At 37.4% G+C, this 7,500-nt stretch overlaps 7 non-coding genes and 26 pseudogenes across 7 annotated transcripts in view; all 33 read right to left on the bottom strand.

Annotated features, from left to right (window-relative positions):
• The window catches only part of LOC148461252 (5S ribosomal RNA), a 119-nt gene extending 68 nt beyond the window's left edge, over nt 1-51 (bottom strand). Inside the window, exon 1 of the ribosomal RNA XR_015873509.1 lies at nt 1-51. This exon is cut by the window's left edge and continues 68 nt beyond it. This is a non-coding gene — a ribosomal RNA (5S ribosomal RNA).
• Nucleotides 52-167: 116 nt separating this feature from the next.
• LOC148461251 (5S ribosomal RNA) lies at nt 168-286 on the bottom strand (annotated as a pseudogene).
• A 116-nt stretch (nt 287-402) lies between these two features.
• Nucleotides 403-521, bottom strand: LOC148461250 (5S ribosomal RNA; annotated as a pseudogene).
• A 116-nt stretch (nt 522-637) lies between these two features.
• On the bottom strand, nt 638-756 carry LOC148461249 (5S ribosomal RNA). Its single transcript, XR_015874158.1, has one exon. It is a non-coding gene; the product is annotated as a 5S ribosomal RNA (ribosomal RNA).
• Nucleotides 757-872: 116 nt separating this feature from the next.
• On the bottom strand, nt 873-991 carry LOC148461248 (5S ribosomal RNA; annotated as a pseudogene).
• A 115-nt stretch (nt 992-1,106) lies between these two features.
• LOC148461247 (5S ribosomal RNA) lies at nt 1,107-1,225 on the bottom strand (annotated as a pseudogene).
• A 116-nt stretch (nt 1,226-1,341) lies between these two features.
• LOC148461246 (5S ribosomal RNA) lies at nt 1,342-1,460 on the bottom strand (annotated as a pseudogene).
• A 115-nt stretch (nt 1,461-1,575) lies between these two features.
• On the bottom strand, nt 1,576-1,694 carry LOC148461245 (5S ribosomal RNA). The gene has a single exon (XR_015873370.1). It is a non-coding gene; the product is annotated as a 5S ribosomal RNA (ribosomal RNA).
• A 116-nt stretch (nt 1,695-1,810) lies between these two features.
• On the bottom strand, nt 1,811-1,929 carry LOC148461244 (5S ribosomal RNA; annotated as a pseudogene).
• Nucleotides 1,930-2,046: 117 nt separating this feature from the next.
• Nucleotides 2,047-2,165, bottom strand: LOC148461243 (5S ribosomal RNA; annotated as a pseudogene).
• A 107-nt stretch (nt 2,166-2,272) lies between these two features.
• Nucleotides 2,273-2,391, bottom strand: LOC148461242 (5S ribosomal RNA; annotated as a pseudogene).
• Nucleotides 2,392-2,508: 117 nt separating this feature from the next.
• LOC148461241 (5S ribosomal RNA) lies at nt 2,509-2,627 on the bottom strand (annotated as a pseudogene).
• A 116-nt stretch (nt 2,628-2,743) lies between these two features.
• On the bottom strand, nt 2,744-2,862 carry LOC148461240 (5S ribosomal RNA). The gene has a single exon (XR_015873607.1). It is a non-coding gene; the product is annotated as a 5S ribosomal RNA (ribosomal RNA).
• A 116-nt stretch (nt 2,863-2,978) lies between these two features.
• LOC148461239 (5S ribosomal RNA) lies at nt 2,979-3,097 on the bottom strand (annotated as a pseudogene).
• Nucleotides 3,098-3,213: 116 nt separating this feature from the next.
• On the bottom strand, nt 3,214-3,332 carry LOC148461238 (5S ribosomal RNA; annotated as a pseudogene).
• A 116-nt stretch (nt 3,333-3,448) lies between these two features.
• On the bottom strand, nt 3,449-3,567 carry LOC148461237 (5S ribosomal RNA). Its single transcript, XR_015873508.1, has one exon. It is a non-coding gene; the product is annotated as a 5S ribosomal RNA (ribosomal RNA).
• A 116-nt stretch (nt 3,568-3,683) lies between these two features.
• Nucleotides 3,684-3,802, bottom strand: LOC148461236 (5S ribosomal RNA; annotated as a pseudogene).
• A 116-nt stretch (nt 3,803-3,918) lies between these two features.
• Nucleotides 3,919-4,037, bottom strand: LOC148461235 (5S ribosomal RNA; annotated as a pseudogene).
• Nucleotides 4,038-4,153: 116 nt separating this feature from the next.
• Nucleotides 4,154-4,272, bottom strand: LOC148461234 (5S ribosomal RNA; annotated as a pseudogene).
• Nucleotides 4,273-4,388: 116 nt separating this feature from the next.
• On the bottom strand, nt 4,389-4,507 carry LOC148461233 (5S ribosomal RNA; annotated as a pseudogene).
• A 116-nt stretch (nt 4,508-4,623) lies between these two features.
• On the bottom strand, nt 4,624-4,742 carry LOC148461232 (5S ribosomal RNA; annotated as a pseudogene).
• Nucleotides 4,743-4,857: 115 nt separating this feature from the next.
• Nucleotides 4,858-4,976, bottom strand: LOC148461231 (5S ribosomal RNA; annotated as a pseudogene).
• A 116-nt stretch (nt 4,977-5,092) lies between these two features.
• On the bottom strand, nt 5,093-5,211 carry LOC148461230 (5S ribosomal RNA; annotated as a pseudogene).
• A 115-nt stretch (nt 5,212-5,326) lies between these two features.
• Nucleotides 5,327-5,445, bottom strand: LOC148461229 (5S ribosomal RNA; annotated as a pseudogene).
• Nucleotides 5,446-5,561: 116 nt separating this feature from the next.
• Nucleotides 5,562-5,680, bottom strand: LOC148461228 (5S ribosomal RNA; annotated as a pseudogene).
• Nucleotides 5,681-5,797: 117 nt separating this feature from the next.
• Nucleotides 5,798-5,916, bottom strand: LOC148461227 (5S ribosomal RNA; annotated as a pseudogene).
• A 116-nt stretch (nt 5,917-6,032) lies between these two features.
• On the bottom strand, nt 6,033-6,151 carry LOC148461226 (5S ribosomal RNA; annotated as a pseudogene).
• Nucleotides 6,152-6,267: 116 nt separating this feature from the next.
• LOC148461225 (5S ribosomal RNA) lies at nt 6,268-6,386 on the bottom strand (annotated as a pseudogene).
• A 116-nt stretch (nt 6,387-6,502) lies between these two features.
• Nucleotides 6,503-6,621, bottom strand: LOC148461224 (5S ribosomal RNA; annotated as a pseudogene).
• A 115-nt stretch (nt 6,622-6,736) lies between these two features.
• LOC148461223 (5S ribosomal RNA) lies at nt 6,737-6,855 on the bottom strand (annotated as a pseudogene).
• Nucleotides 6,856-6,971: 116 nt separating this feature from the next.
• Nucleotides 6,972-7,090, bottom strand: LOC148461222 (5S ribosomal RNA; annotated as a pseudogene).
• A 115-nt stretch (nt 7,091-7,205) lies between these two features.
• LOC148461221 (5S ribosomal RNA) lies at nt 7,206-7,324 on the bottom strand. The gene has a single exon (XR_015874255.1). It is a non-coding gene; the product is annotated as a 5S ribosomal RNA (ribosomal RNA).
• Nucleotides 7,325-7,440: 116 nt separating this feature from the next.
• The window catches only part of LOC148461220 (5S ribosomal RNA), a 119-nt gene continuing 59 nt past the window's right edge, over nt 7,441-7,500 (bottom strand). The window contains exon 1 of the ribosomal RNA XR_015873080.1: nt 7,441-7,500. This exon is cut by the window's right edge and continues 59 nt beyond it. This is a non-coding gene — a ribosomal RNA (5S ribosomal RNA).

Below are 7,500 nucleotides of genomic sequence, written 5' to 3'. Positions count from 1 at the left end.
CTTCCAAGATCAGACGAGATTGGGCATTTCCAGTGTGGTTTGGCTGTAGGTGCTCAAAAACATTAACTTTAGACCTCTTTTACTTATTAACTCAAGTAAATTCATTGATAAGTTGAAAAAATGAAATGTAAAATGTAATAGAAAAAAATGTTATGGCAGTATAAAATTACCAATAGCACCTGGTATTCCCAGGTGGTCTCCCATCCAAGTACTAACCAGGCCCAACACTGAATAGCTTCCAAGATCAGACGAGATTGGGCATGTCCAGTGTGGTTTGGCTGTAGGTGCTCAAAAACATTAACTTTAGACCTCTTTTACTTCTTAACTCAAGTAAATTCATTGATAAGTTGAAAAAATTAAATGTAAAATGTAATAGAAAAGAATGTTATGTCAGTATAAAATTACCTACAGCATCTGGTATTCCCAGGTGGTCTCCCATCCAAGTACTAACCAAGCCCAACACTGCATAGCTTCCAAGAGCAGATGAGATTGGGCATATCCAGTGTGGTTTGGCTGTAGGTGCTCAAACACATTAACTTTAGTCCTCTTTTACTTCTTTACTCAAGTAAATTCATTGATAAGTTGAAAAAATTAAATGTAAAATGTAATAGAAAAGAATGTCATGGCAGTATAAAATTACCTACAGCACCTGGTATTCCCAGGTGGTCTCCCATCCAAGTACTAACCAGGCCCAACACTGCATAGCTTCCAAGATCAGACGAGATTGGGCATGTCCAGTGTGGTTTGGCTGTAAGTGCTCAAAAACATTAACTTTAGACCTCTATTACTTCTTAACTCAAGTAAATTCATTGATAAGTTGAAAAAATTAATTGTAAAATGTAATAGAAAAGAATGTTATGGCAGTCTAAAATTACCTACAGCACCTGGTTTTCCCAGGTGGTCTCCCATCCAAGTACTTATCAGACCCAATACTGCATAGCTTCCAAGATAAGACAAGATTGGGCATGTCCAGTGTGGTTTGGCTGTAGGTGCTCAAAAACTTTAACTTTAGACCTCTTTTACTTCTTAACGCAAGTAAATTCATTGATAAGTTTAAAAATGAAATGTAAAATGTAACAGAAAAGAATGTTATGGCAGTATAAATTTACCTACAGCAAATGGTATTACCAGGTGGTCTCCCATCCAAGTACTAACCAGGCCCAACACTGCATAGCTTCCAAGATCAGATGAGATTGGGCATGCCCAGTGTGGTTTGGCTGTAGGTGCACAAAAACATTAACTTTAGACCTCTTTTACTTCTTAACTCAAGTAAATTCATTGATAAGTTGAAAAAATTTAATGTAAAATGTAATAGAAAAGAATGTTATGGCTGAATAAAATTACATACAGCACCTGGTATTCCCAGGTGGTCTCCCATCCAAGTACTAACCAGGCCCAACACTGCATAGCTTCCAAGATCAGACGAGATTGGGCATGTCCAGTGTGGGTTGGCTGTAGGTGCTCAAAAACATTAACTTTAGTCCTCTTTTACTTCTTAACTCAAGTAAATTCAATGATAAGTTTAAAAATGAAATGTAAAATGTAATAGAAAAGAATGTTATGGCAGTATAAAATTACCTACAGCACCTGGTATTCCCAGGTGGTCTCCCATCCAAGTACTAACCAGGCCCAACACTGCATAGCTTCCAAGATCAGATGAGATTGGGTATGTCCAGTGTGGTTTGGCTGTAGGTGCACAAAAACTTTAACTTTAGACCTCTTTTACTTCTTTACTCAAGTAAATTCATTGATAAGTTGAATAAATTAAATGTAAAATGTAATAGAAAAGAATGTTATGGCAGTATAAAATTACCTACAGCACCTGGTATTCCCAGGTGGTCTCCCATCCAAGTTCTAACCAGGCTCAACACTGAATAGCTTCCAAGATCAGACGAGATTGGGCATGCCCAGTGTGGTTTGGCTGTAGGTTCTCAAAAACATTAACTTTAGACCTCTTTTACTTCTTAACTCAAGTACATTCTATTGATAAGTTGAAAAAATGAAATGTAAAATGTAACAGAAAAGAATGTTATGGCAGTATAAAATTACCTACAGCACCTGCTATTCCCAGGTGGTCTCCCATCCAAGTACTAACCATGCCCAACACTGCATAGCTTCCAAGATCAGACGAGATTGGGCATGCCCTGTGTGGTTTGGCTGTAGGTGCTCAAAAACATTAACTTTAGACCTCTATTACTTCTTAAATTGATTGATAAGTTGAAAAAATTAATTGTAAAATGTAATAGAAAAGAATGTTATGGCAGTATAAAATTACCTACAGCACCTGGTATTCCCAGGTGGTCTCCCATCCAAGTACTAACCAGGCCCAACACTGAATAGCTTCCAAGATCAGACGAGATTGGGCATGTCCAGGGTGGTTTGGCTGTAGGTGCTCAAAAACATTAACTTTAGACCTCTTTTACTTCTTAACTCAAGTAAATTCATTGATACGTTGAAAAAATTAAATGTAAAATGTAATATGAAAAGAATGTTATGTCAGTATAAAATTACCTACAGCATCTGGTATTCCCAGGTGGTCTCCCATCCAAGTACTAACCAAGCCCAACACTGCACAGCTTCCAAGATCAGACGAGATTGGGCATGTCCAGTGTGGTTGGGCTGTAGGTGCTCAAAAACATTAACTTTAGACCTGTATTACTTCTTAACTCAAGTAAATTCATTGATAAGTTGAAAAAATTAAATGTAAAATGTAATAGAAAAGAATGTCATGGCAGTATAAAATTACCTACAGCACCTGGTATTCCCAGGTGGTCTCCCATCCAAGTACTAACCAGGCCCAACACTGCATAGCTTCCAAGTTCAGACGAGATTGGGCATGGCCAGTGTGGTTTGGCTGTAGGTGCTCAAAAACATTAACTTTAGACCTCTATTACTTCTTAACTCAAGTAAATTCATTGATAAGTTGAAAAAATTAAATGTAAAATGTAATAGAAAAGAATGTTATGTCAGTATAAAATTACCTACAGCACCTGGTATTCCCAGGTGGTCTCCCATCCAAGTACTAACCAAGCCCAACACTGCACAGCTTCAAAGATCAGATGAGATTGGGCATGTCCAGTGTGCTTTGGCTGTAGGTGCTCAAAAACATTAACTTTAGACCTCTTTTACTTCTTAACTCAAGTAAATTCATTGATAAGTTGAAAAAATGTAATATAAAATGTAATAGAAAAGAATGTTATGGCAGTATAAAATTACCTACAGCACCTGGTATTCCCAGGTGGTCTCCCATCCAAGTACTAACCAAGCCCAACACTGCACAGCTTCCAAGATCAGATGAGATTGGGCATGTCCAGTGTGGTTTGGCTGTAGGTGCTCAAAAACTTTAACTTTAGACCTCTTTTACTTCTTAACTCAAGTAAATTCATTGATAAGTTGAAAAAATGTAATATAAAATGTAATAGAAAAGAATGTTATGGCAGTATAAAATTACCTACAGCACCTGGTATTCCCAGGTGGTCTCCCATCCAAGTACTAATCAGGCCCAACACTGCATAGCTTCCAAGATCAGACGAGATTGGGCATTTCCAGTGTGGTTTGGCTGTAGGTGCTCAAAAACATTAACTTTAGACCTCTTTTACTTATTAACTCAAGTAAATTCATTGATAAGTTGAAAAAATGAAATGTAAAATGTAATAGAAAAGAATGTTATGTCAGTATAAAATTACCTACAGCACCTGGTATTCCCAGGTGGTCTCCCATCCAAGTACTAATCAGGCCCAACACTGCATAGCTTCCAAGATCAGACAAGATTGGGCATGTCCAGTGTGGTTTGGCTGTAGGTGCTCAAAAACATTAACTTTAGACCTCTTTTACTTCTTAACTCAAGTAAATTCATTGATAAGTTGAAAAAATTAAATGTAAAATGTAATAGAAAAGAATGTTATGTCAGTATAAAATTACCTACAGCACCTGGTATTCCCAGGTGGTCTCCCATCCCAGTACTAATCAGGCCGAACACTGCATAGCTTCCAAGATCAGACGAGATTGGGCATGTCCAGTGTAGTTGGGCTATAGGTGCTCAAAAACATTAACTATAGACCTCTATTACTTCTTAACTCAAGTAAATTCATTGATAAGTTGAAAAAATTAAATGTAAAATGTAATAGAAAAGAATGTCATGGCAGTATAAAATTACCTACAGCACCTGGTATTCCCAGGTGGTCTCCCATCCAAGTACTAACCATGCCCAACACTGCATAGCTTCCAAGATCAGATGAGATTGGGCATGTCCAGTGTGGTTTGGCTGTAGGTGCTCAAAAACTTTAACTTTAGACCTCTATTACTTCTTAACTCAAGTAAATTCATTGATAAGTTGAAAAAATTAATTGTAAAATGTAATAGAAAAGAATGTTATGGCAGTATAAAATTACCTACAGCACCTGGTATTCCCAGGTGGTCTCCCATCCAAGTACTTATCAGGCCCAATACTGCATAGCTTCCAAGATAAGACGAGATTGGGCATGTCCAGTGTGGTTTGGCTGTAGGTGCTCAAAAACATTAACTTTAGACCTCTTTTACTTCTTAACTCAAGTAAATTCTTAAGTAAGTTGAAAAAATTAAATGTAAAATGTAATAGAAAAGAATGTTATGTCAGTATAAAATTCCCTACAGCACCTGGTACTCCCAGGTGGTGTCCCATCCAAGTACTAACCAAGCCTAACACTGCACAGCTTCCAAGATCAGATGAGATTGGGCATGTCCAGTGTGGTTTGGCTGTAGGTGCTCAAAAACTTTAACTTTAGACCTCTTTTACTTCTTAACGCAAGTAAATTCATTGATAAGTTTAAAAATGAAATGTAAAATGTAACAGAAAAGATTGTTATGGCAGTATAAAATTACCTACAGCAAATGGTATTACCAGGTGGTCTCCCATCCAAGTACTAACCAGGCCCAACACTGCATAGCTTCCAAGATCAGATGAGATTGGGCATGCCCAGTGTGTTTTGGCTGTAAGTGCTCAAAAACATTAACTTTAGACCTCTTTTACTTCTTAACTCAAGTAAATTCATTGATAAGTTGAAAAAATTTAATGTAAAATGTAATAGAAAAGAATGTTATGGCTGAATAAAACTACATACAGCACCTGGTATTCCCAGGTGGTCTCCCATCCAAGTACTAACCAGGCCCAACACTGCATAGCTTCCAAGATCAGACGAGATTGGGCATGTCCAGTGTGGTTTGGCTGTAGGTGCTCAAAAACATTAACTTTAGTCTTCTTTTACTTCTTAACTCAAGTAAATTCATTGATAAGTTTAAAAATGAAATGTAAAATGTAATAGAAAAGAATGTTATGGCAGTATAAAATTACCTACAGCACCAGGTATTCCCAGGTGGTCTCCCATCCAAGTACTAACCAGGCCCAACACTGGATAGCTTCCAAGATCAGATGAGATTGGGCATGTCCAGTGTGGTTTGGCTGTAGGTGCACAAAAACTTTAACTTTAGACCTCTTTTACTTCTTTACTCAAGTAAATTCATTGATAAGTTGAATAAATTAAATGTAAAATGTAATAGAAAAGAATGTTATGGCAGTATAAAATTACCTACAGCACCTGGTATTCCCAGGTGGTCTCCCATCCAAGTTCTAACCAGGCCCAACACTGAATAGCTTCCAAGATCAGACGAGATTGGGCATGCCCAGTGTGGTTTGGCTGTAGGTGCTCAAAAACATTAACTTTAGACCTCTTTTACTTCTTAACTCAAGTACATTCTATTGATAAGTTGAAAAAATGAAATGTAAAATGTAACAGAAAAGAATGTTATGGCAGTATAAAATTACCTACAGCACCTGGTATTCCCAGGTGGTTTCCCATCCAAGTACTAACCAAGCCCAACACTACACAGCTTCCAAGATCAGATGAGATTGGGCATGTCCAGTGTGGTTTGGCTGTAAGTGCTCAAAAACTTTAACTTTAGACCTCTTTTTCTTCTTAACTCAAGTAAATTCATTGATAAGTTGAAAAAATGTAATATAAAATGTAATAGAAAAGAATGTTATGGCAGTATAAAATTACCTACAGCACCTGGTATTCCCATGTGGTCTCCCATCCAAGTACTAACCAGGCCCAACACTGCATAGCTTCCAAGATCAGACGAGATTGGGCATGTCCAGTGTGGTTGGGCTGTAGGTGCTCAAAAACATTAACTTTAGACCTCTATTACTTCTTAACTCAAGTAAATTCATTGATAAGTTGAAAAAATTAAATGTAAAATGTAATAGAAAAGAATGTCATGGCAGTATAAAATTACCTACAGCACCTGGTATTCACAGGTGGTCTCCCATCCAAGTACTAACCAGGCCCAACACTGCATAGCTTCCAAGATCAGACGAGATTGGGCATGTCCAGTGTGGTTTGGCTGTAGGTGCTCTAAAACATTAACTTTAGACCTCTATTACTTCTTAACTCAAGTAAATTCATTGATAAGTTGAAAAAATTAAATGTAAAATGTAATAGAAAAGAATGTTATGTCAGTATAAAATTCCCTACAGCACCTGGTATTCCCAGGTGGTGTCCCATCCAAGTACTAACCAAGCCCAACACTGCACAGCTTCCAAGATCAGATGAGATTGGGCATGTCCAGTGTGGTTTGGCTGTAGGTGCTCAAAAACTTTAACTTTAGACCTCTTTTACTTCTTAACGCAAGTAAATTCATTGATAAGTTTAAAAATGAAATGTAAAATGTAACAGAAAAGAATGTTATGGCAGTATAAAATTACCTACAGCAAATGGTATTAGCAGGTGGTCTCCCATCCAAGTACTAACCAGGCCCATCACTGCATAGCTTCCAAGATCAGATGAGATAGGGCATGCCCAGTGTGGTTTGGCTGTAGGTGCACAAAAACATTAACTTTAGACCTCTTTTACTTCTTAACTCAAGTAAATTCATTGATAAGTTGAAAAAATTTAATGTAAAATTTAATAGAAAAGAATGTAATGGCTGAATAAAATTACATACAGAACCTGGTATTCCCAGGTGGTCTCCCATCCAAGTACTAACCAGGCCCAACACTGCATAGCTTCCAAGATCAGACGAGATTGGGCATGTCCAGTGTGGGTTGGCTGTAGGTGCTCAAAAACATTAACTTTAGTCCTCTTTTACTTCTTAACTCAAGTAAATTCATTGATAAGTTTAAAATTGAAATGTAAAATGTAATAGAAAAGAATGTTATGGCAGTATAAAATTACCTACAGCACCTGGTATTCCCAGGTGGTCTCCCATCCAAGTACTAACCAGGCCCAACACTGCATAGCTTCCAAGATCAGATGAGATTGGGCATGTCCAGTGTGGTTTGGCTGTAGGTGCACAAAAACTTTAACTTTAGACCTCTTTTACTTCTTTACTCAAGTAAATTCATTGATAAGTTGAATAAATTAAATGTAAAATGTAATAGAAAAGAATGTTATGGCAGTATAAAATTACCTACAGCACCTGGTATTCCCAGGTGGTCTCCCATCCAAGTACTAACCAGGCCCAACA

The sequence above is a fragment of the Taudactylus pleione genome, unplaced genomic scaffold (assembly GCF_031769625.1).
Source record: "Taudactylus pleione unplaced genomic scaffold, aTauple2 ptg000967l, whole genome shotgun sequence".
Lineage (NCBI taxonomy): Eukaryota > Metazoa > Chordata > Amphibia > Anura > Myobatrachidae > Taudactylus > Taudactylus pleione.
This window is presented reverse-complemented; position numbering and strand designations above follow the sequence as displayed.